At 39.7% G+C, this 20,768-nt stretch overlaps 1 pseudogene; it reads right to left on the reverse strand.

Moving 5' to 3' along the window:
- Positions 1-20,034: 20,034 nt before the first annotated feature.
- LOC129691839 (RNA guanine-N7 methyltransferase activating subunit-like) lies at positions 20,035-20,389 on the reverse strand (annotated as a pseudogene).
- Positions 20,390-20,768: the final 379 nt, after the last annotated feature.

A 20,768-nucleotide genomic window follows, 5' to 3' on the forward strand; every position in this document is an offset into this window, starting at 1 on the left:
CTCCTACTTCCAATGTCCATCCCATTTGTCTCTGTAAATAAGGATTGATCACCTTAACCTGGGTCCTCCTTCTTGTTTATCTTCTTTAGGTTTACAGATTGTAGTATGTTTATCCTATCTTATACGTGTAGTATCCACTTATACGTGAGTATATACCATGTGTGTCTTTCTGCTTCTGGGACACCTCACTCTGGATGGTCTTTTCTAGATCCCCCCCATTTGCCTGTAAATTTCATGATTTCCTTGTTTGTAGTTGCTGAGTAGCATTCCATTGTATAAATGTACCACAATTTCTGTATCCATTCCTCCATTGAGGGACATCTGGGTTGTTTCTAGGTTCTGGCTATTAAGAATAAAGCTGCTAGAAACATGGTTGAACAAATGTTCTTGTGTATTTGAGCATATTTTGGATATATACTTAGGAGTGGTATGCTGGATCTTGAGGAAGTAGTATTCCTAACTGTCTAGAATGCACCAGATTGATTTCCAAAGTGGTTGTACCAGTTTACATTCCCACCAGCAATGGAAGAGGGTTCCTCTTTCTCTATAACCTCTCCAGCATGTGTTGTCTGCTTGAGTTTTTGATCTCAGCTATTTTGATGTGCTTAAGGTGAAATCTCAGGGTCATTTTGATTTGTATGTCCCAGATGAGTAAGGATGTTGAGCATTTCTTTAAGTGTTTCTCTGCAATTCTATATTCCTCTACAGAGAATTCTCTTTTTAGCTCCATACCTCATTTTTTAATTGGATTACTTGATTTGTTGCTTCTTAACTTCTTTAGTTCTTAATATATTTTGGATATTAGCCCTCTGTGGAAATATAGGGTTGTTGAAAGTCCTTTCCCAGCCTGTAGGCTGTTGTTTTGTTCTGACCACAGTGTGTTTTGCTTTACACAAAAGCTTTTCAGTTTCATGAGATTCCACTTATTTTTTTAACATTTTTTTATTTTTAAATAATTTTATACATTCATTGTATTCCAGCTGTAGCCCTCTCCCTTTTTCCCTCCCTATCTTCCCCTTCCTCCCTCATCTTCTCCCTGTTCTCTTCCAAGTCCACTGAGAGGGGCTGTCATCTTCTTCTGTCTGGCCCTAGTTTATCAGGTATCTTCAGGATGGTTGCAATGTCCTTATCTGTGGCCTAGCAATGCTGCTCCTCCTTTGGGGAGAGGGGAAACTCATGCATTCATGTCAGAAACAATTCTTGTCCCCCTTACTAGGGAACCCACTTGGATACTGAGCTACTATGGGCTATGTCTGAGCAGGGGTTGTAGGTTATATCCATGCATGGTCCTTGGTTGGATAAACAGTCTCATAGAAGACCCCTGTGCTCAGATATATTTGGACCTTGTGGGGCTCCCTGTCCCCTCTAGGATATACTAATTCCTCCTTCTTTCGTATGATTCCTTACACTCTCCCAAAGGTTTGGTTATGGGTCTCAGCATCTGCTTTGATACAATGCTAGGTAGAGTCTTTCAGGTGCCTTCTGAGGTAGGCTCCTGTCCTGTTACTTGTTTTGTCCTACTTCCAGTGTCCATTTCCTTTGTCTTTCTAAGTGAGGATTGATCCTCTTATTCCCAGGACCTCCCTCTTGCTTAGCTTCTTTAGGTGCACATATTTTAGTATGTTTATCTTATCTAATAGGTCTATATAAGTGAGGATATACCATGTGTTTCTTTCTGCTTTGGCATACCTCACTCAGGATGATTTTTTCTAGATCCCACCATTTGCTTGCAAAATACATTATTTCCTTGTTTTTAACTGCTGTGTACTATTCCATTGTGTAAAAGTACCTCCATTTCTGTATCAATTTCTCCATTGACAGATATTTAGGTTGTTTCTATGTTCTGGCTATTAAGAATAAATTGCTACAAACATGGTTGAGCAAATGTTCCTTGTTGTGTACTTGAACATCTTTTGGATATATGCCTAGGAGTGTTTTACCTGGATCTTGAGGTAGCACTATTTCTAATTGTCTGAGAAAGTGCCAGATTGATTTCCATAGTGGTTGTTCCAGTTGTCATTCCCACCAGCAGTGGAGGAGGGTTCCTCTTTCTCCACAACCTCTCCAGTATGAGTTGTGTCTTCAGTTTTTTATCATAGCCATTCTGATGGGTGTAAGGTGAAATCTTGGGGTCGCAGGGTCATTTTGATTTGCATCTCTCTGATGGCTAGGGATGTTGAACATCTCCTTATGTGTTTCTCTGATGTTGTATATTCTTCTACAGAGTATCCTCTGTTTGCCTCCATACCCCAATTTTAATTGGGTTGCTTGAATTATTGCATTTTAACTTCTTCAGTTCTTTATATATGCTGGATATCAGCCCTCTGTCAGATGTTGGGTGATGAAGATCCTTTCCCAATTTTCTGTTTTCTGTCCTGTTCCCTGTTTTCTCCCTCCTCCAGTGTTTATTCTCTTTGCCTTTCTGAATGAGGCTTGAGCATCTTAGCCAGAGTCCTCCTTCTTGATTAGCTTCCTTAGGTGTACAGATTTAGTATGTAGGCTGTCGTTTTGTTCTAACGACAGTGTCTTTTGCTTTACAGAAGCTTTTCAGTTTTATGAGGTCCCCTTTATTGCTTGTTGCTCTTAGGGCCTATGCTGTTGGTGTTCTGTTCAGAAAGTTGTCTCCTGTGCCAATGAGTTCTAGGGTATTCCCCACTTTTAACCTATTTAGTGTGTCTGGTTTTATGTTGAGGTCTTTGATCTACTTGGACTTTAGTTTTGTACAGGGTGTTAAGTATGGATCTATTTGCATTTTTCTGCATGTAGACATTCAGTTCGACCTGCACCATTTGTTGAAGATGCTGTCTTTTTTTTTCCATCGAATTGTTTTGGCTTCTTTGTCAAAACGTCAAGTATCTGTATGCGTGTTGTTTTATTTCTGGGTCTTCTATTTTTTTCCATAGATCCACCATTCTGTTTCTATGTCAATACCATGTAGTTTTTATTACTTTTGCTCTCTAGTACAGCTTGAGATCAGGGATGGCAATTCCTCCAGATGATATGTTGTATAGGATCATTTTGGAAATTCTATTTTTCTGTCAGAGTCATTGTTTCTTTGTTTAATTTCTGTTTTGTTCACCTGTCCTTTGTTGAGAGTGTGGTGTTGAATTCTACCACTACTAATGTGTGGGGAATCTAAGTTTGGTTTCAGTTTTCTTAATGTTTCTTTTACAAATGTGGGTGTCTTTGTATTTGGGGTATAGTTTAGGATTGTGATGTCTTCCTGGTAGAATTTTCCCTTGATGAGTATGAAGTGTCTTTCCCCATCTCTTTTGATTATTTTTGGTTGAAAGTCTATTTTATTAGACTTTAGAATGGCTACTCCTACTTTCCAATCGAATGGTCCATTCGATTGGAAAACTGTCTTCCAGTCCTTTATTCTCAGGTAATATCTATCTTTGTGACTTAGTTGTATTTCTTGTATGAAACAAATTGTTGTATCTAGTTATCACATCCATTCTGATAGTCTGTGTCTTTTTATTGGAGAATTGAGTCCATTGATATTGAGAGAGATTAATGACCAGTGGCTATTAGATCCTTTGATATTGATGTTGTTTGTGTTCATGTTTTTGTGTGCTTGGCTACTTTTTTTTTTTCTGTATTGAGGTTCTTTGTTACCTGTGTTTTCCTGAATATACTTATTTTTCTGGGATTGTATTTTTCCTTTTAGTATTTTCTGCAACACTGGATTTGTGTGTAGGTATGGTTGAAATTGAATTTTGTAGTTGAATATCTTGTTTTCTCCATCTGTGATAACTGGGTACAGTAGCCTGAGCTGACATCTGTGTTCTCCTAGGGTCTGATTGATATCAGTCCAGGCCCTTCAGGCTTTCATAGTCTCTGTTGAGAAGTTGGGTGTGATTCTGATGGGTTTGTCATTTTATATTACTTGGCCTTTTCCCCTTGCAGCTTTTAGTATTTTTTCTTTGTTCTGTATACTGATTGTATGATTATTATGTGACGGGAGGATTTTCTTTTCTGGTCTAGTTCACTGGGTGTTCTGTAGGCCTCTTTTATTCTTCTAGGCCTCTCCTTTAAGTTGGGGAAATTTTCTTCCATGATTTTGTTGAAAATATTTTCTAGGCCTTGGAGGAGGGAATCTTTTTTTTTCCTCTATTCTTATTATTCTAATTTTTTTTTTCATGTTGTCTTGGTTTTCTTGTACAGTCTGTGTCAGGAATTTTTTAGATTTAACATTTTCTTTGATGGATACATCTATTTCTTCCATTGTATCTTTCACACTTGAGATTCTTTCTTCCATCTCTTTTAGTCTATTGGTTATACTTACCTCTGTAGTTCCTGTTTTCTTCCCTAAGTTCTTTCTCTCCACAATTTCCTCCATTTGTGTTTCCACTTGTGATTTCTAATTCTATCTTCAGATCTTCAGCTGTTTTGTTGATTTTCTTCCTTTGTCTGACTGTATTTTCCTGTTTTTCCTTCAATTTCTTCAGCTGTTTGTTTGAACAATCCTTTGTTTCTTCTATTTCTTCTAGTGACTTAAATATTTCCTCTTTGAAGGCCACAAATTGTTTGGCTGCAACTTCCTTTATTTCTTTACGGATGGCCATAATCATTTTTATTTTATCTTCCTCTAGTTTTTTATATATTTTATTTGTTTCCTCTATTATTCTGTTCAGAAGCATAGATACATGGTCATCTTCTTAAATTTCAATTATGCTGGGGTGTCCTGGGCTCTCACCCCTGGATAACTGGGTTCTGGAGATGCCATATTGTTCTGTCTTTTGTTGGTTGGGCTTTTACTCTGGCCTCTACCCATTGGGCTATGCTATCTTAGGTTTTGGGTGTTAGTTTTTGGTGCTTCCTGGAATCCTGGAGTGGGGAGAATCCCCTTGTCAGGAAGATGGTTTTTCCTGAAGGAAGCCTCCTCAGCTTTTTCGCATGGTCACTGAATGGCCAGTGTTTTTCAGGAATTGCCACAGCTCACCTCAGGCATACAGACCTGAGTGGTAATTGTTCTTTGTTAGTCAAGGGGCTTCATGTCTTACCTGGAGAAGTTCTGGAGAAAGCTTCCCTGCTTCTGGGTTTCTTGCTGTTTATTTAGTGAGCTGCTATTTTAACCTGAGTGCCCCATGGTTTGGTCAGTTTAGTTAGGGATAACTGGTTGCCACTTGGAGCAGTATCTAGGGGTTGATCTCTGGGATCCCAGGCTTCTGTAGGTCTGAGGTTGGAGCTTTGTGTCTCAGTACCCAAGTAGTAATCAGTGGCAGGAGAGTACTGCTCTCTTGCATGCAGCAGGAGGCTAGAGTCTGGAGCCTGTGGATCACCAGAAATTTTTCCGGAGTTAGGTGTCCTGAGGTAAGGTCAGATGTTTCCCCCCTGTGGCGTTTTCTCCCATCAGGAAGACCCAATCTCTGGTGTTTGGGGTGGTGCATGGAGCTCGCAGGCACAGGCAGGTGGTGGCTCGAAGATAGTGACTGGGCAGGAACCTTCGAACTTTTCCCAAGAACTTTCTGTGTATGGTGGTGGTGGTGGTGGTGGGATTGGCTGAGTGCTCTAAGCTGGGGCCTGCTCTTTTCCTCCCTGTGGGTGTTCTCCTGACAGGGAAACTCAGTCTCTGGTGCCCTGGGGCATACAGTTCTGTCTTTGACAGAGAGTCGGGTGTGCAGCAGGTCTCTGTGTTGGCGGCTAGAACCCTGCTCAAGGCTGGCAGCATTGTGCCTATTGGTCTGCTGCACCTTTTCCAGGGATAGACTGGGTGATCTGAGGTTAGTCCCACTTGCTTCCTTCCCTGTGAGATTTTCTCACAACTGGGACTCCCAGTCTCTGGTGTTTTGGTGCCAACAGTTCACCCTGGGAAGGTGATCAGGACTTGCAGGCATGTGGCTCTGGTCTGACGACCAAGTGCCTTAGTGACCCAGGATCTACTCCAGGTTTTGGCTGGGTGACCTGAGAATGGACCCAACTGATTTCCATACTGTGGAGTTTCCTCACACTGGGAAACATGATCACTGTTGTTGTAGGGCTCAAAGTTCAGTCTCTTGGTCACTGTACTGACATTGCTGTCCTGCTCCTCAGACACAGTGTCCTCCTGGCGCCACCATCTTGGATTCTCCCTTGAAGTTTTTTTTTTTTTAAAGGTCTATCACTTGCTTGGTTAGAGTCACTCCAAGGTACTTTATGTTATTAGTGGCTATTGTGAAGGGTGTTTTTTTCCCAATTTCTTTCATTGCCCTTTTTTTCTTTGGTATACAGGAGGGCTTCTGATTTTTTTGAGTTGATTTTGTATACAGCTCCTTTGCTGAAGGTATTTAGCAGCTGAAGGAGTTCTCTGGTTGAATTTTTGGGGTCACTCATGTATACTATCATATCATCTGTGAATAGTGATACTTTGACTTCTTCTTTTCTAATATGTATACACTTGATTTCCTTTAGTTGTCTTATTGCTCAGGATAGGAATTCAAGTACTATGTTGAAGAGGTATGGAGAGAGTGGGCAGCCTTGCCTTGTCCCTGATTTCAGTTGAATTGATTTAAGTTTCTCTCCATTGAATTTGATGTTGGCTATAGGCTTGCTGTATATTGCCTTTACGGTGTTTACATATATGCCTTGTATCCCTGATCTCTCCAAGACTTTAAATATGAATGGGTGTTGGATTTTGTCAAATGCTTTTTGGCATCTAAGGAGATGATCATGTGATTTTTCTCCTTCAGTTTGTTTATATGGTGGAGTATAGTGATTTCCATTTATTGAACCACCCATGCATGCCTGGGATGAAGCCTACCTGGTCATAGTGGATGATATCTTTGATGTGTTCTTAGATTCAGTTTACAAGTATTTTATTGAGTATTTTTCCATTGATGTTCATAAGAGAGATAGGTCTGAAGTTCTCTTTTTTGTTGGGTCTTGCTGTGGTTTAGGTACCAAGTGACTTTGGCTTCATAGAATGAGTTCGGTAGTGTTCTATCTGTTTATATTTTGTGGAATAGTTTGAAGAGTATTAGTCTTAGCTCTTCTTTGAAGGTCTGGTAGCATTCTCTTCTGAAACTGTCTCCCCTAGGGTTTTTTGTTTGGATGGAAGAATTTAATGAGTGGTTCTATTTCTTTGGCAGATATAGGACTATTTCATCTATTTACCTGATCTTGATTTAATTCTGGTAAACGGAATCTGTCAAGAAAATTGTCCATTTATTTTAGATTTTCAAATTTCGTAGTATATAGGCTTTTGTAGTATGACCTAATGATTGTTTGGATTTCCTCAGTGTCTGTCATTATGCCTCACTTTTATTTCTGATTTTGCTGAGTTGTATAGTTTCTCTCTGCTTTTTAATTAGTTTGGCTAAATTTTTGTCTATCTTGTTGGTTTTCTCATGAACCAGCTGTGGGTTTTATTGATTCTTTGAATAGTTTTCTTTGTTTCTAACTCTTTAATTCGGCTGTGAATTTGATAATTTCCAATCATATACTCCTCTTGCGTTTGTCTGCTTTTTTTTGGGGGGGGGCTTTTAGATGTGTGGTTACTTTACTTGTATGAGATGACTCACACTTCTTTCTGGAGGCACTTATTGCTATGAACTTTCCTCTTAGCTCTGCTTTCATTGTGTCCCATAAGTTTGGGGATTTGTGCCTTCATTTTCATTTAATTTTTGGAAGTCTCTAATTTTTTTTTTCATTTTTTTCTGACTAAGCTCTCCTTGTATAGAGAGTGGTTCAGTTTCCATGTGTATGTAGGCTTTTTGTCATTTCTGTTGTATTGAGGTCTAGTTTTAGGCCATGGTGGTCTGATACAATACAAGGGATTATTTTGATCTTCTTGTATTTGTTGAGACTTGTTTAGTGACTGATTACATGTTCAATTTTTATGAGGATTCTATGAGGTGATGAAAAGAAGCTATAGTCTTTTGAGTTTAGTGACAAAGTTCTGTAGGCATATATTAGGTCCATTTGATTTAGGACATATATAAGTGTCATTATTTACCTATTTAGCTTCTGTTTAGACGATCTGTCCCTGGTGAGTGGAGTGGTGAAATCTACTACTAAGGTGTTGGGATCGATGTGTGATTTAAGCTTTAATAATGTTTCATTTATAAATGCAACTGTTCTTGTATTTGGGGCATAGATATTCAAGATTGCGATGTCCTCCTGGTGGATATTTCTTTTGATGAAAACGAAATGCCCCTTGAAATTCTATTTTATTAGATATTAAGATAGCTACCCCAGTTTGTTTTCTGGGTCTGTTTGGTTGAAAAAAAACATTTTACCAGCCCTTTAAACTGTTTATTTTTGCTGCAGAAGTGTTTTCTGAATGCAGCAAAATGTTGGTTCCTGTTTCCACAACCATTCTGTTAGTCTGTGTCTTTTCATTGGAGAGTTCAGGCTGTTGATGTTGATAGATAATAGTCACCGATACATGATAGTCCTTTTATTTTGAGTTGGTGGTGTTACTGTGTTTTAATGCTTTTTTTTTTCTTTTAATTTTTTGTTGTGAAGTTATGTATATCCTGTGTTTTCTTGGGTGTAGTTGACTTCGCTGGCTTGGAAGTTTTCTTCTAGTATCTTTTGTAGGGCTGGGTTGCTGTGTAGATATTGTTTAAGTTTAGTTTTGTCATAGAATATTTTATTTTCTTCACCTATGTTGATTAAAATCTTTGCTGTAGTAGTCTGGGTTAGCATCTGTGGTCTCTATGACATAGAGTCTGTATGACATCTGCCCACGCCCTTCTGGCTTTCATAGTTTCTGTTAATAAGTCTGGTATGATTCTGAAAGGTCTATCTTTATATGTTACTTGGCCTTTTTCCCTTGCTGCTTTTACTATATTTTCTCCATTCTTTAGATTTATTGTTTTGACTCTCATGTGATGTGAGGAGTTTCTTTTCTGGTCTAGACTATTTGGTGTTGTGTTAGCCTCTTGTATATTAATGGCCATCTTTCTCTAAAATTGGGAACATTTTCTAGAAAAAATTGTCTTGACTTTGGAACACAGAATCTTCTTTTTTTTACATTTTTTAATTGTTTATTATTATTAGTTACATTTTATTAACTCTGTATCCCCGCTGTATCCCATTCCCTTATTCTCTCTCAATCCTACCTTCCCTCCCTCAGCTTCTCCCTGTCTCTTTCCAAGTCCACGAATTGGGGAGGACCTCTTCCACTTTGTCTGGCCCTGTTTTATCAGGTATCTTCAGGGCTGGCTGCAAAGTCCTCCTCTGTGGCCTAGCAGGACTGCTCCTCCCTTGTTGGTTGGGGAGGTCAAAGAGCCTGCGATTGAGTTCCTGTCAGAGATAGACCCTTTTCCCCTTACTATGGGAAACTAATTGGCTATTGAGATACTACAAGCTTCGTCCGAGTAAAGGTTCTAAGTTATATCCATACATGGTCCTTGGTTAGAGAAACAGTTTCAGAGAAAACCCCTGTGCCCAGATATATTTGGTTCTTGTGGAGTTCCTATCCTTTCCCCGTCATACTAACTCCCCTTTTGCTAAGGTTTGGTTATGAGTCTTAGTATCTGTTTTGAAATGCTGGTTGGTAGGGTCTTTCAGATGCCTTCTGCGGTAGACTCCTGTCAGACATCCAATGCACATCTCATTTGTCTTAGGATTGATGTATAGACTTCATTATGTTTATCATGTCTTGTAGGTTTATATAAGCGAGTATATACCATGTTTGTCTTTCTCCTTCTGGGATACTTCACTCAGAATGATCTTTTCTAGATCCCACCATTTGCCTGCAAATTTCATGATTTCCTCATTTTTGATTGCTGAGTAGTATTCCATTGTGTAAAAATACCACAATTTCTGTATCTATTCCTCTGTTGATGGACATCTGGGTTGTTTTCAAGTTCAGGCTATTATAAATAAAGCTGCTACAAACATGGTTGAGGAAATGTCCTTGATGTGTACTTGAGCAAGTTTTGGGTATATACCTAACAGTGGTATACCTGGTTCTTGAGGCATCGCTATTCCTAATTATCTGAATAGGCACCAGATTGACTTCCAAAGTTGTTGAAACAGTTTACATTCCCACCAGCAATGGAGGAAGGTTCCCCTTTCTCCACAACCTCTCCAGCATGTGCAGTCATTTGAGTTTTTCATCTTGTTCATTGTGATGGGTGTAAGGTGAAATCTCAGGGTCGTTTTGATTTGCATTTCCTTAATGGCTAATGAGGTTGAGCATTTCTTTAAGTATTTCTCTGACATTCGATATTCCTCTTTTGAGAATTCTCTATTTAGCTCTGTTCCTCAGTTTTTAATTGGATTACTTGGTTTGTTGCTTTTCAGCTTCTTTAGTTCTTTATATATACTGGATATTAGCCTTCTGTCAGATAAAGAGTTGGTGAAGATTTTTTCCCAATCTGTAGGCAGGCATTTTGTTTTGATGACGGTGTCTTTTGCTTTACAGAAGCTTTTCAGTTTCATGAGGTCCCATTTATTGATTGTTGCTCTTAGAGCATGTGTTGTTGGTGTTCTGTTTAGGAAGTTGTCACCTGTGCCAATGAGTTCTAGGCTGTTCCCCACTTTTTTTTTCTAACCGATTTTGAGTATCCGGTTTTATGTTGAGGTCTTTGATACAACTGGTGTTTAGTTTTGTGCAGGGTGATAAATATAGATCTATTTTCATTTTTCTGCATGTGGACATCCAGTTGGACCAGCATCATTTGTTGAAGATACTGTCTTTTTTCCATTGAATGGATTTGGCTGCTTTGTCAAAAATCAAGTATTCATAGGTGTGTGGGTTTATTTCTGGGTCTTCTATTCAGTTCCATTGGTTCTCCTTTCTGTTTCTATGCCAATACCATGCAGTTTTTATTACTATTGCTCTCTAGTATAGCTTGAGATCGGGGATGGAGATACCTCCAGATGATCTGTTGTTGTATAGTACTGTTTTGGAGATTCTGGGGTTTTTTGTTTCTCCATATGAAGATGAGAATCTTTTTTTCAAGAAATGTAAAGAATTGAGTTGATATTTTGATGGGAATTGCATTGAATCTGTAGATTGCTTTTTGGCAGGATGGCCATTTTCATAATGTTAATCCTACCAATCCATGAGCACGGGAGATCTTTCCATCTTCTGAGATCTTCTTCAATTTCTTTCTTCAGAGACTTGAAGTTTTTCTCAAACAGATCTTTCACTTGCTTGGTTAGTATCACCCCAAAGTACTTTATGTGGTTAGTGGCTATTGTGAAGGGTGTTGTTTTCCTAATTTCTTTCTTGGCCCTTTTGTCTTTGGTATACAGGAGGGCTTCTGATTTTTTTGAGTTGATTTTGTATCCTGCCACTTTTCTGAAGGTGTTTATCAGCTGGAGGAGTTCTCTGGTTGAATTTTTGGGGTGCTAATGTATGCTATTATATCATCTGCAAATAGTGACACTTTGACCTCTTCCTTTCTGATTTTTATCCCCTTGATCACCTTTAGTTGTCTTATTGCTCTGGCTAGGACTTCAAGTACAATGTTGAAGAGGCATGGAGAAAGTGGTCAGCCTTGTCTTGTCCCTAGTTTCAGTGGGATTGATTTAAGTTTCTCTCTTTTGAGTTTGGTGTTGGCTATAGGCTTGCTGTATATTGCCTTTACTATGTTTAGATATGTGCCTTGTATCCCTGATCTCTCCAAGACTTTAAACATGAATGGGTGTTGGACTTTGTCAAATCATTTTTTTGGCATCTAAGGAGATAATCATGTGGTTTTTCTCCTTCAGTTTGTTTATGTGGTGGATTACATTGATGGCTTTTTATATGTTGAACCACCCTTGCATGCCTGAGATGAAGCCTACTTGGTCATGGTGGATGATATCTTTGATATGTTTTTGGATTCGGTTTGCAAGTATTTTATTTACTATTTTTGCATCAATGTTCATTAGAGAGATTGGTCTGAATTTCTCTTTTTTTCTTGGGTCTTTTTGTGGTTTAGGTATCAAGGTGACTGTGGCTTCATTGAGTTTGGTAATGTTCCTTCTGTTTCTATTTCATGGAATAGTTTGGAGAGAATTGGAGTTAGCACTTCATTGAAGGTCTGGTAGAATTCTGCACTGAATCCATCTGGCCCGGGACTTTGTTTGGAAGGGAGACTGTTGACTGCTTCCATTTCCTTGGGGGAAATAGGACTATTCAATCTTTCTACCTGATCTTGACTTAATTTTGGTAAATAGAACCTATCAAAAAAATTGTCCATTTCTTTTAGATTTTCGAATCTTGTGGCATATATTCTTTTGTATTATGACCTAATGATTGTTTGGATTTCCTCAGTGTCTGTAGTTATGTCCCCCTTTTTATTTCTGATTTTGCTGATTTTATAGTTTCTCTCTGCCTTTTAGTTCATTTGGCTAAAGGTTTGTCTAACTTGTTGATTTTTTTCAAAGAACCAGCTCTTGGTTTCATTGATTCTTTGAATAGTTTTATTTGTTTCTAGTTGATTGATTTAAGCCCTGAGTTTGATTATTTCCAGGTGTCTGTTCTTCTTGTGTGCATTTTCTTCTTTCTTCTCTAGGACTTTCAGTTGGGCCATTAAGTTGCTTGTATGAGATGTCACAAATTTTTTCTTGAAGGCATTTAGTGCTATGAGTTTTCCTCTGAGCACTGCTTTCATTGTGTCCCATAAATTAGGGTATGTTGTACCTTCATTTTCATTGAATTCTAGGAAGTCTTTAATTTCTTTCTTTATTGCTTCCTTAACCCAGCTATCATTGAGCAGCAAGTTGTTCAGTTTCCATGTGCTTGTAGGCTTTATGTTATTTCTATTGTTGTTTATGTCCAGCTTTATTCCATGGTGGTCAGATAGTATACAGAGGATTATTTCAATCTTCTTGCATCTGTTGAGGCTTGCTTTGTGACCAACTATATGGTCTATTTTGGAGAAGGTTCCATGAGGTGCTGAAAAGAAGGTATACTCTTTTGCTTTTGGGTGGAAAGTTTTGTAGACATCTATTAGTTCCATTTGATTTAGGACGTCTGTAAGTGCCTTTTTTTCTTTATTAGGTTTCTGTCTAGATGATCTGGCCCTTGGTGTAAGTGGGGTGTTGAAGTCTCCCCCTATCAAGGTGTTGGGATCTACGTGTGATTTAAGTTTTAGTAATGTTTTGTTTATGAATATAGGCACTCTTGTATTTGGGGCATAGATGTTCAGAATTGTGATGTCCTCTTGGTGGATTTTTCCTTTGATGAGAATGTAGTGTCCCTCCTTATCTTTTCTTGATTAATTTTGGTTGAAAGTCTATTTTATTAGATATTAGGATGGCTACTCCAGCTTGTTTTCTGGGTCCGGTTTCTTGAAAGACATTTTTCCATCCCTTTACTCTGAGGTACTGTTTATCTTTGTTGCAGAGGTGTGTTTCTTTAATGCAGCAGAATGTTGGCACCTGTTTCTGTACCCATTCTGTTAGTTGTGTCTTTTTATTGGTGAGTTGAGTCCATTGATGTTGATAAGATAATAGTGATCAATAAATGTTAGTTTCTTTTGTATTGGAGTTGGTGATCTTACTGTGTTTCATTGCTTGTTTTCTTTTCAGTTTTGTTGGGATGCTATCTGTGTGCCATGTTTTCTTGGGTGAAGTTGTTTTCATTGGATTGGAGTTTTCCTTCTAGTATCTACTATAGGGCTGGTTTGCTGTGTAGATATTGCATAAATTTATTTTTGTCATGGAATATTTTGTTTTCTCCATCTATGTTGATTGAAAGCTTTGCTGGGTATAGTAGTCTGGGTTGACATTTGTGATCTCTTAGAGTCTCCATGACACTTCCCCAGGCACTTCTGGCTTTCATAATTTCTGATAAGAAGTCCGGTGTGATTCTCATAGGTCTACCTTCATAAGTTACTTGGCCTTTTTCCCTTGCTGCTTTTAATATCTTTTCTTTGTTCTGTAGATTTAGTGTTTTGACTATGATGTGACATGTTGTATTTCTTTTCTGGTTTAGTCTATTTGGTGTTCTGTAGGCCTCTTGTATATTTATGGACATCTCTTTCTTTAAATTGGGAAAATTTTCTTCTATGATTTTTTTGAAAATATTTTCTGGACCTTGGAACCTGGAGTCTTTTTTTTCATCAATTCCTATTTATTCTTAGATTTTGTCTTTTCATGGCATCCTTGATTTCTTGGGTATTTTGTGTTTGGGGCTTTTCTGATTTTACTTTTTCTTTGAGAGAAGTATAATTTCTGTGAGTGTATCTTCAGCTCCAGAGATTCTCTCTTCCATCTCTTGTATTCTGTTGGTGATGCTTACCTTTGTGGCTCCTAATATTTTCTCCAAGTTCTCCACCTCAAGGGTTTTCTCAGTTTGTGTTTTCTTTATTGAATCTAATTCTGTTTTCATGCCTGGCACCATTTCCTTCATCTGTTTGAATGTGGATTGCTGTCTCTCTATGATGGTCTCTATTTTTTTGTTCATTTCCTTTCTATATGTCACTAATTTTATGTCTACTTGTGCCTCTTGTTTGGCTATGTTTGCCTGTGTTTCTTTAAGAATTTTGTCTGTTTCTTCTTTCTTTACCTCCAGTTGCCTGGCCAAGTCTTTAAATGATTTGTTCATTTCCTCTTTAACTGACTGAATTTGCATGGTTATTGTTCTGAGAGAGTTGTTTGTTCAGTCTTTATGACCCTCAAATAGTTGGGTAAGCATAGCTTTAAAGTCATTTTCCTGTGCTTCTGATGAATTGGAGTATCTGTCAATTTTAGGGGTTGCTGGTGAAATCATGATGTCCTGATTTATGTTGGAAGTGTACTTTCGCCTACCCCTGGCCATTGGCTTATCTGAAACTTTTCCTGTTTGTTTTTGGGTTCTGCAGTTCAGAATGGTACTCTCTCATTCTGGCATCTGGAGAGTTCTTCAGGAAGCTGAGAGAAGTCCCGTATCCTCAGTGTGTGCTGAGGACTAGCTGTACCTGTGGGAGAAAAGTAGGCAGGTACAAACGGGGCAAATGCAAGCGTGTGCACATGTGTGTGTCTGTGTGTGTTTGTGTATGCTTGTGTGTGTGCGTAGAAGTGTGTCTCGGGGGACAGAATAATAGATAAAGTTGAACCCTTGAGTGTGTGGGAGGGGCTCTGCACTGTATATGTAGCAGGCACTTAGTGATGGTCATGGCACAATTTCTGACCTTAACTGCCTTAACTCCTCAATTGGACGCACAGAGCAGGGGGCTTCAATGTTTCAAGTGACCCTCTGTTTCCCAAATTGCGTATGTGAGTGGGAGGGGTTCGATGCCTGGCTTGTTTTAAAAGGACCCTGGATCTGGGGCTCTGCAGATTCTCAAGGGTGCCCTCACTCTCAGGCAGGTCACTTGGCAGGGATCAGGGTACCCGGGCTCTCTGCTCTCTGGTTTGGCCCTGCTTGTTTGATATGCTCTGCCAGCTCAGTGCTGCTGCCACTGCCAGGTTAATGAGGTCCCTCTGCAGCTGGAGATATCAAGGTGGTCACATCAGCAGGGATTGGGGTAACCAAGCTCTCTGTTCTCTGGTTTGGCCCTGGTTGGTCTTAAACTGGAGGGCTGATGTGCCCTGCCAGCTCAGTGCTGCTTCACCGCCAGGTTAGGAAGTCCCACTGTAGCTGGAGACTGGGTTGCCAGTCTAGATGCTTTCTGGGGAGTCCTTGGGGCTTTCCACTGTGCTCTCCAAGCTTGGGAGGCCCAGCGCCTTATATGCCTAGCTTATATGGCATTTCTGCCTGGTTTTGGTGAGTATATGGCATATACTCTGTCACTGTGCAGTTGGGCGGGCCGTACAGTCAGTGATCGCCATCCAGGAAAGCCAGTATGGTGGTGGTTAGCAGACTCAGGCCCTGGGAGGATGGTGCCACGTGGGTCTGGGACTCAGAAACCGGTACTGCTGGCAGTTGCTGCTAAAAGGCTAGGAGCTCTGCCTCAGCTGCTGCAGACCCCAGGTAGTTAGGTCTGCGCTGAGAAGCTGGATGAGTCTGCTGTGCTGAGTAGGAGGGAGGTCTTGGAGGGGAGTGCCTGGAAACCAAAGAATCCTTTCTCTCCTTCCCCAAACAATTCCCCCGGGGTGACCCGAGACCAAAATTTTCAGCTCATGTAATGTTCCCTGTTGTTTAGAAAGCCTTACCATTGTTTTCCTGGGTTCAGAGGTCTTTCCACTCACCAACTCAGATGTTCAGCTCTTCCACAGCTCAGAAGCTGTGTGTGCTAGTTGCCATCTTGGATCCACCCCCCCACCCCCGAATCTTCTTTTTTTTGTCTATTCCCATTATTCTTAGATTTCGTCTTTTCATGTCATCCTTGATTTCTTGGATGTTTTATGTTTGGAAATTTTCTTAATTTACTTTTTCTTTGAGAGATGTATAATTTTCTGTAATTGTTTCTTCAGCACCTGAGATTCTCTTTTCCATATTTTGTATTCTATTGGTGGTGCTTACCTTTGTGGTCCCTGATCTTTTCTTTAAGTTCTCCAGCTCCAGGGTTTTCTCTGTTTGTGCTTTCTTTATTAATTCTAATTATGTTTTCATGCCTTGCACCATTTCCTTCATCTGTTTGAATGTGGATTGCTGTCTCTCTATGATGGTCTCTCTTTTTTGGTTCATTTGCTCTCTATATGCCACTAATTGTATCTCTACTTGTGCCTCTATGTTTGGCTGTATTTGACTGTATTTCTTTGAGAGCTTTATTTTTTTCCTCTTTATGTTCCTTTAATAACTGGATAAGCATAGCTTCAAAATCATTTTCCTGTGTTCCTGATGAAGTAGCATATGCATTGATTTTGGGGGTTGCTGATGAAACCATGATGTCCTGATTTTTGTTGGATATGTTCTAATGTCAACCTCTATCTATCTGTTTGTTCCTGGAGTCTGTACTTCAGACTGGGTCCGTCCATCTCTAATGTTTGGTGTATTCTTCAAGAAGATGTGAGAGGTCCACTGGTTTGAGAGTGGATGTTGGTGTTTCTGATCCTTGGGACAAGATGATAGACTCATTTCAGTTATAATCAAAAGATTTATTGATTACTGCCAGCAGGATTACAATCTCCAAGACAAACTTGGGGTTGCTATGTGAAGGCAGGTGTGAGGAAAGTATTTTTAAAGGAAAGAATCACGGGAAGACTTTGAATGTCTGCACAAGCCAGCCAGGAGCTTGTCTGCCAAGATTAGGTAGTTAAGGCAACATCAAAAGAATACTAGACTATGTGCATGAGCAGGATACAGAAGCCAAAATGTAGTAGGTCATATCTTAACAAGTAGATGGTTATGTCTGTACATTTCTGGGTGGGGGAAGGTCACAGAGTCAGGGTTATGGGAAACTTATCTTCCAGGAACTGTAGTCAGAGAAAAATAGCCAATGGGGACCAAGATGGATGCCCAGCATAAAACGGAGTTTCTTTAGCCATCATCATAATTTTATGAATAATATAAAAAGAATTTGTATGGTTTGAATGAGACAACTTCCCTCCCCAATAGGCTCATATATTTTAATTGTCTTGTTTGCACTTGGTCGACTGTTTAGGAAGGATTAGGAAGTATGACTTTGTTGGAGAGGTGTTGCCTTATTGGAAGAGATGTTTCATTTGGAGTGGACTTTGAAGTTTAAAAACCCACAAAGAGTGTCTCACTTGGCTGCTGCCTGTGGATCAGGATATAAGTCTTAGCAACCATTCCTGCCTGTGTGCCACCATGCTCTGGCCATGATGGCCATGGACTAACCTTCTGCAACTGTGAGCAAGCCCTCAGTTAAATGCTTTCTTCTATATGTTGTCTTGGCCATGATGTTTCATCATAGCAATGTTAACCCTAAGTAAGTCAGCTTTATCAACACACCTCTTTGTTATATACCCAGTGATTGTGAGCAGAGTCAGTCAGCTAGCCAGGCTGGTGTGTGGTCTCGAGAGCATACAGGCCAGCCTGTACATTAGCAAACAATGACCTCTTAGGAATCAGTCTTGGCAAATTCACACAGTCAAGATCATATTGTGTGTTCTTAAACAACTTGGTACTTGTTTTGGAATGGAATGGAATCCTGTGCATGCCACCCACATGCTAATATCCTTATTCACACCTACAAACCTAATGAGGAGTATGTTTTCAGTAGCATCTTCTGGCTAGCATATTTTTCTAGATGTAGGAGGCTGGGGATGATGAACAAAACCACAATTCAGGCACTGGATTAGAATATTGATTGTGCATCTTCTGAATTGTGTGTGACATTAGAGAAATGCCTTAACTTCCCCAAATGTCAATTTCTTGCCAAGGAATTTGCTTTGGTTGTAAAGCTTCAAGGGGTACCCCTAAATTCATAATTCAGATGAATGTTATTTAATATGATAATTTAGTGTTTTATTTTCTGAATAAGGAAATGCTGGTTAAAGACTTTTTTTTTCAGGTAAAAACTTTTATTTCTGTGACATAAACAGAACCCCTAGAGGCCAAGTAAGGAGAACAGACCAAACTCAAACACTATTAAATAAATAAATAAATAAAACTGTATTTAATATAATGTCAAGCAGTGTAATTCATACTTGGTAGATTTATTCCCATCAATCATTATACCCCTAGTAAAACAAAAAAAATTTTGGAACCCCTGCTCAGAGGTAGCCTATGGCAGTTCAGTGTCTAAGTTGGTTCATAGTAATGGGAAGAGGGACTGTCTCTGACAAGAACTGATTGGCCTGCTCTTTGATCACCTCCCCCTGATTGGGGAGCAGTCTTATTAGGCCACACAGGAAATCAATGCAGCTACTCCTGATGAGACCTGATAGAGTAGGATCAGAGGGAAGCAGAGGAGGACCTCCCCTATCAGTGGACTGGGAGAGAGACATGGGTGGGGAAGAGAGTGTGCAGGTAGGATTTGGAGGGGATAAAGGAGGGAACTACTGGGGCAGATACAAAGTGAATAAACTAATTAATAAGAATAAAAATAATTTAAAAAGAAATATATTCAAGCATTGCTCAAGTAAAAAAAAAATTCCAGTCTCAAGATCTAAACAATTAACCACTCATTTTTCAAAATACAATGAAAAATATGACCAAAAGATCCAGCTATACCACTCCTAGGCATATACCCAAAAGAGGCTCAAGTACACAACAAGGACATTCGCTCAATCATGTTTGTAGCAGCTTTATTCATAATAGCCAGAACCTGGAAACAACCCATATGTCCCTTAGTTGAGGAATGGATACAGAAATTGTGGTACTTTTACACAATGGAATACTACTCAGCAATTAAAAACAAGGAAATCATGAAATTTGCAGGCAACTGGTGGGACTTGGAAACGATCATCCTGAGTGAGGTATCCCAAAAATGGAAAGACACACATGGTATATACACACTTATATAGTCCTATAAGATAGGATAAATATACTGAAATCTATCCACCTAAAGAAGATAAACAAGAAAGAGGACCCAGGGTACCATGATCAATCCTCACTTAGAAAGACAAATGGGATGGACTGTGGATGTAGGTGCAAACAAGTAACAGGACAGGAGCCTACCAGAGAGGGCCTCTGAAAGACTCTACCTAGCAGTGTATCAAAACAGATATTAACACTCATAACCAAACCTCCGGCAGAATGCAGAGAACTGAAGAAAAAGTGTGTGTGTGTGTGGGGGGGGGTAGTTAATATGACCTGGAGAGTACAGGAGTTTTACAAGGACCAAATATATCTGGGCACAGGGGTCTTTTATGAGACTGTTTCTCCAAACAAGGACCATGTATGGATGTGACCTAGAGTCTCTGCTCAGATGTAGCCCTTGGTAGCTCAGTATCCAAGTGGGTACCCTAATAAGGGGAATAGAGACTGTTTCTTACATGAATTCGATGGCAGGTTTTTTAATGCCCCCTTCCCGGGGGGGAGCAGCCTTGCAAGGCCACAGAGGAGAACTTTGCAGCCAGTACTGAAGACACCTGATAAACCAGTATCAGAAGGAAGGGGAGGAGGTTCTCCCTTATCAGTGGACTTGGAAAGGGGCAGGGAGGAGATGAAGGTGAGAGAGATGATGGGATTGGGAGGGAAAGAGGGAGTGGGATACAGCAGGGATACAAAGTTAACAAACTGTAATTAATATTAAAAAGATCAAAATTAAAAAAAGACCAATGTTTTGCACGTTGTCAATATCAATGTTCTTTTTTAAAAACTGCCATCATCTGTCAGTAGTAACCATATGGAGGCTGCTGGTGTGACCATACTGTCCTCACTGTTTTCAGTAGTAAAGCTCTGGTCTCTGCTGTGGGTAGTTGTTACTCCATGATCATCCATACCACTGATGCCATCGACTGTCACTTGGCCACCCTTGTCTGTTATCCCTACGTCTAAACTGTCTGTTGTCTTGCAGCCATTTGCCTCTATTTCTTTGTTGACCACAAGCTCTGCTATTCCATTCCTCAACATTGGAGGGGATTCAGTAGGATGTTTCAAGTATTCCTGGTACTCCTTGTCATTTTGTGTGAATCTGCTTGCAAACATCTCTTCAAAATTTGGAATCACTCCAGAAGTTTCACTCATGTTGAAATTCTGTACAATTTTTAATATCCTTTCATGGGACATACAAGAGTGACCTTGGGCATTCACACAGCAGCACCCCACACAGCTCTCCTAGGTAACCAAATGCTCAGGTTGTTAAGGTCTTTTATGGTATGGCAAATAATTCTGTGTAAGTTCATATCGTGTTCCCACCACCGGATGTAGCCAGCACATAGGCTGAGAGAAGCTTCAGAAACTTGTTGGTATAATGTTCTTTTAAAATGTATATGCCTTACCCTTGTTAATTCAAATGCTGATTTCCCCACCCCCAACTCTCTGGTTTCAATCTGGATATTGCATTGTGATACTCACTATAAGCATCCTGTCTCAACTCTTGTGTAAACAGAACACAAATAAAGCA

This window comes from Psammomys obesus, unplaced genomic scaffold (genome assembly GCF_907164565.1).
Source record: "Psammomys obesus unplaced genomic scaffold, mPsaObe1.curated_primary_1811, whole genome shotgun sequence".
In the NCBI taxonomy this organism is placed as follows: Eukaryota; Metazoa; Chordata; class Mammalia; order Rodentia; family Muridae; genus Psammomys; species Psammomys obesus.